Source organism: Cyprinus carpio, chromosome A17 (assembly GCF_018340385.1).
Source record: "Cyprinus carpio isolate SPL01 chromosome A17, ASM1834038v1, whole genome shotgun sequence".
Lineage (NCBI taxonomy): Eukaryota > Metazoa > Chordata > Actinopteri > Cypriniformes > Cyprinidae > Cyprinus > Cyprinus carpio.
In genome coordinates this window covers 26722846-26728905 of record NC_056588.1, presented here as the reverse complement: position 1 = coordinate 26728905, position 6060 = coordinate 26722846, and the positions used below count along the sequence as shown (strand labels likewise).

General features: G+C 34.8%; 1 long non-coding RNA gene across 1 annotated transcript; it reads right to left on the bottom strand.

Annotated features, from left to right (window-relative positions):
• Positions 1-3435: 3435 nt before the first annotated feature.
• LOC109046418 lies at positions 3436-5779 on the bottom strand. The gene is made up of 3 exons (XR_006162224.1): positions 5675-5779; positions 4873-4993; positions 3436-3689 (listed from the first exon to the last, which is right to left on the bottom strand). It is a non-coding gene; the product is annotated as an uncharacterized LOC109046418 (long non-coding RNA).
• Between the last annotated feature and the right edge of the window lie 281 nt (positions 5780-6060).

Genomic DNA, 6060 nt, shown 5'->3' with positions numbered 1-6060 from the left:
ATTAACAATAATCACAGATGTGTTAAAATGATAAAGTTTCAAAATTATTTTGACATTTGTGTCTTAATAATATTTTTGAATTGCTTGCTACGCTGACCTGTTTTTCTATATTTCCTGCAGATGCAGCACATCAGGACTGCAGCTACGATCAACAGAGATCCAGCAGCAGATAGCAACACTATGTACACTAAAGGTGGGCCCTGATCTGAAATGAACAAAATGAGCCATTAGTGAGAGTGCTATATAACAGTGTTCAGTGCTATATAACTTGTATATCACTGATGACATACCTGAACTTGGCTGACAGAGTAGAGTGAGGTCCAGATGTTGAGTCTGGTTGCTGATGGGATTGTTGATCACACAGCTGTAGCTGTTTTTATCCTGATATTCCACCTCCAGAGGTAGAGAGAGACTGATGCTGAGATCAGACACACTGATGCTGGACAATAAACTGTTTCCTTTGTACCAGGAGAGAGTCACATCACCCACATTCACCACTGAACACAATAATGAACATTTTGAGTCTGATGATGATGAGTTTTGTAAAAATTCTCTGGTAATGTTAGGATTGGGAAGATGGGCTGAAAAATAGGAGAGAGTCACATCACCCACAATGTACACAACAATCTTGTTTTTGGTGTAGTTTGCTGACACAAGGTGAGTGTCCCTGTCAAATGGAGATATAAAATAATTAAACATTACCATATTTTGTGGTTCTAGTACAATTTATCCTAAGTTCATAGCATTTGCACCATAATACCCACACCCTAAAACGGCGTAGCAATGATTTAAAACACTTTACAGCTCAAATAATACCCCAATTTTAACCAGAGAATTAATCTAAGTTCTTTCTTTCTTTCTAAAGGGATGAGTGACTGAAAAAGCAGCTGCATAAACTTAACTTTTATTGAACCTGATATTTTCCTTTACTTAATAAAGAATGTTTAAAGACTGAACCATTTTGTTACTCACTAAAGACAGAAACACTGAATGTTTTTTTTGTTCGTCTTGCTCCACTAATCTTTACTTCATATTTACTTATGTGTTGAGTTGTGATGTTTGTGATGATCAGAGATCCAGTCTGTCTGTCCAGCTTCAATCTGTCTCTGATCTCTTATCAGGGAAGATTTGGTTCTCGCTGTTGATTTTAGCTATGAGAGATTTTTCAGCTCCAAATTTCCACAGTATGTCGTCGTTTTCATGTATTGTAGTAACATTATTTGTATTGTTACAGAATCTCCCTCCATCACTGATAATGACTCACCAAACACACCTGGAGAAGACATATGATCAGATAAAAACAAAGGTTTACAAAGCTGAAATCAGTTGCAGTTTGCAACTAATGTTAAATGAACATGAAAAGAAATGAAGCCATAAAAATGCTTTTTATAATTTACCAGTCAAACACCACCAGCACAAACAGAACAAAACAAATGTGCAAACCATTTTCTTCAGTTGTTCAGTGAAATCTTGTAAGACTGTGCATCAAAACTCTCAAGCTAGTGTATGAATCCTCCCACAACAGAGTTTGATCCTCCCAGTACACGCTCTTTATGCATGATGTATAGTTTCATATAAATGCTCTTCTGCCTCTTATTAGACTTTAACCATTTAACACATTCTTCTTTTATCATCTTATATGTGTATATATATATATTGAGATTGTGAATTGGTGGGTTTTTGTTATGGTATACGATGACATGCCAATCAGCTAATCAACTCAAAACACCTGCAAAGGTTTCCTGAGCCTTCAAAATGGTCTCAGTTTGGTGCACTAGGCCAGTGCTTCCCAAACCTGTCCTGGAGGCCCCTCTGCCCTGCACCTTTTGTATTTCTCCCTTATCTAACACACCTGATTCCACTCATCACCTCGTTAGTAGAGACTGCGCAGAACTAAATTGGGTGTGTCTGATTAGGGAGACATACAAAATGTGCCGGGCAGGAGGGCCTCCAGGACAGGTTTGGGAACCACTGCACTAGGCTACACAATCATGGGGAAGACTGCTGATCTGACAGTTGTACATATTTTAATACGACCAAGTTTATATTTAATGTGAATTTAACATTGCAAGTTAATGTGAATAAAAACATTGCAAGTTACGTTATCAAAGAACATTTTCACTGAAAGTCTAGTTAGAGCACTCTCAAAAGCTCCAATTAAAATCACTGAAACTTTTTTTTTCTCTTACTGGAATTTGTAAATTGATTATGTGTCTGTTGTTGTTGTTCTTGCGTTTTATTCTGAATGGATATATTAGGTTATTTGTTATATGTTAAAAATAATAAAAAGTTAATAAAAAAAATCACTGAAGCTGTTTACACTGTGAAATTAATATCTTACAGATTCGTACACATATTTGCACTTTGTTATTTCTGATGAGAGAATTCTCCAGAAAGAGGTAGCCTATTCAGTCAGCGAGCGAGTGAAAGAAGCACCACTCATCGGAACACCTCTGATTGGTCACTGCATTCATCAGTTCAACAGAATCTTGTGTGATTGGTTATAATTCGCAACACTGTAAAAACGCGTCTGTCTCTGGCTCAGCGAACACAGATCTGAATTTAGCAGCGGATGATATGACTCGCTGAACCTTCTCACGCCGGTGTGATTGTAATCAAACTGTATTTAATACAGAAAATATTAACCGGCATTTTTTTTTTTTTTTTTTTTGTCTTTTGGAAGCTGCATTCAAAATTCACTTGGCTCAAAAATCTGAGGGGGCACGTGCCCCTTCACTCTGAATGGGCTTGACGCCTCTGAGCAACGGCTTACTTTCGGTTTATTCTGTTTTTATATAGCTTTTATTTCCATTTAATTAACGTCCCTTTACCCTGTCCATTTTCTTTTCAGACCAACAGCAGTAAAAATGAATAATGCAGTTTTGTGGAAGTAGCCTATAGTGAATGTTTTAATCGTCCTTGGTAAGTCGTCCTTTATTGTTGTTACGATCTCTCTTCCGTTGTTTCACCCTGCTGAAAAAAACAATAGAAACCTTTACAGAAATTCTAATGGTTTCCATTACAAACCATCAGCAATTAACCATTAAAACCATTACCAAATGGTTTCCATTACGTGTAGTGTGTTTTGGGCATATTCCATTAGGATTTATTGGCTTGTATAGGTTTCCATTACAAGTTTGTATTGGTCACGATTTGCATATTTAATGGTTTCCATCACCGTTATTTACTGGTTCTGATGGTTCCATTACAAGTTTGTATTGGTCTTTATTTGGACATATTTAATCGTTTCCGTCACAGTTTTTTAATGGTTCTGATGGTTCCATTACAAGTTTGTATTGGTCTTTATTTGGACATATTTAATCGTTTCCGTCGCAGTTAATAATTTGTTCTGATTTGAATTTTTACCTGATAGCTGGTAATTAGGCCATTAATTAATTAATTAAATAATTTAAAGTATTAATACAACTATACACAGGTTTTGTCAAGAATATCATTTTTATTTATTTAAACTACACACCAACATTTCAATAGCTAACAGTTCAGGTTGTTTTGCACAGAATTAAGAATATGCACCTAAAATCAAAATTATTCACAGAATACTCAACATAGCTGGAATTAACACAAAACCTTTACATTACTTTTTTTTTAATTATTGTTATTAATTAATGCATTATAGAAATACAGGAACTATGAACTGTGTTTGTGGCTTCATTGTAGCTGTCTTAGACCTGCAAAAGAGAAGGAAAATTCATTAGGACAATGTACCACTTAAACCACATTACCAGTATGTGAGATTATCCATAAATATATTTATATCTCAAAAAAGTTGCAAAAACTTAGTTGTTGACAAAACATCATCATGCTTAAATTCGTCCAACACTTTGGGGGCACTTTGAGCAGATTCAAGTTCTTGACGGGATGTGAACTTTCATGAGTAAACCAACCACAGTTTGTTTTGTTCAACGTCATGTGTAGGAGCTAGAAATGTAAAGCCGATGTTCCCACAGTAACAGACCACAGTGAAACACTCTAGAACATATTTTAAAACAATTCCACTTTAGAATAAGGTTCCATTAGTTACTGTTAGTTATTCCATGGTCTGTCTGGATACTGGATTCTTCTTGGAATTCTTGGAATACAGGTTCCAAGTCAGTTTGATCACTGTTCCATACTCATGTGCTGCTTTAATAGATGCATATATATTTTTGCTGTTTTTGAAGTAATTAATTGTTTGTGAGAAAGACACGCAGACAGTCTTTATATTTTCTTTTTTGTTATTCCTTCTTTTCTGTTGTCAATAATTATTGTCCGCTATGTTGCATATCTCAATGGTTTAGGTGTCGTTCAGTGTTGTTTGTTGTTATGAGTGAGTGAATAATTGTGTCCCTGCATCACAAAACCAGTCATAAGTATCACAGGTATATTTGTAGCAATAGCCAACAATACATTGTATTGGTCAAAATGATTTACTTTTATGCCAAAAATCATTAGGATATTAAGTAAAGATCATGTTCCATGAATATATTTTGTAAATTTCCTACCATAAATGTATCAAAACTTAATTTTTGATTAATAACATGCTTTGATTTGGACTTTAAATATTTTTTGCAATATTTTGATTTTTTTGCACCCTCAGATTCCAGATGTTCAAATAGTTGTATTCCGGCCAAATACTGTCCTACCATAACAAACCATACATCAATGGAAAACTTACTTATTATTATCACTGATATAAAAATATAAATTTCAAAAAATTTACCGTTATAACTGGTTTTGTGGTCCAGGGTCACAAATTGGCTTGAATAATTACGTTGTCTACTTTTTATGGTACATAGTCTCTATTCACTTCGAGTCATTATTTGATAAGAGGTTGTAACAATTACATTCGGATATGGATATGTAAATACTTACCACTGACAGTTTTATCTGGTTTATGTCACTGATCTTCTCAGCCAGGTGTTTCCGTACACTTAGGAGGCACTTATTTCCTCTGAGGTGTGGCCTCTTTTCTTCAGCTTCTGAGACAGACACTCTTGTTTGGAACACACACACACACACATATAAACAAAAAATGAAATTCAAGAACTGATGGACTAATCTCAGACTTTAAATCTGACCACTCTCAAGTGGAAATTAAGTAGCATATGTGACCTGTGCTGGCAAAATGAGTCACAATGAGCAAAAATGAGTTGAGTTGAGTTTGTTTTGTTTTTTTTCAAAATTATGTATGATTTGTTGGAATCTGACAAAAAAATGACTGAGCTACACCAGTTTGAATTCGAATCTGGTTAAAGTTTTCTAAAGTGACTGTCATTCTGTGTATATTTATCAGGATATATATAATTGTAATTTGAATGTCGGATTGAAATGAACGCTGTTATTAGAGTAGTTAATTGTTAGCATAAGTGCGGCTAATATTAATAATTAAAAAAAATTAATTAGCATGTTTTTGTGTTTTGCTTTGGTACTGAAATTGGTACTGAGAACCGTGGATTTTCACTGGTATTGGAAAAGAATACTGACATTTTGGTACCGTGACAACACTAATAGTTAGTAAAACTGAAGACCTTGATTAATGTGTTCAGGTGCACTGCAGGTTGGAGCAAAACTCTGCATGTAAGTGGACCTTGAGAGACAATGTTGAGATCTCCTGCTATATGTTCTGAACATGACCATTCAAAGAGGCAGGATTACTTCTAGATTGATGACTTACAACACTGGTGTCCAGTCCTGGGCTGGAGGACCAATGTTCTGCAGAGTCTCTGCTGATCCTTGATCAGCTGCTCAGGTCTGCTTAATTAGGGTTGGAGCTAAACTCTGAAAAAAGAAAGAAGACAACCAATATTATGATGTTAAAAAGTTAAACAAAGTTAAAGTTAAAAAATTTGATTCAGAGATATGCACAACGTCTGAAAAAGCACAAAGATGAGAAGAAAGCTATGTTTAATGAGAACTTTCAACCCACTGAAAAATAAGAAGGAATATTAAGTCACAGATGCATTTTTATTTATTCTTATTAATATTCTTGAAATATGTTACAATTACCTTGTGGTTTATCGATGATTTTCAGTCTATAAAATAGAAAAGATATATCAGTGA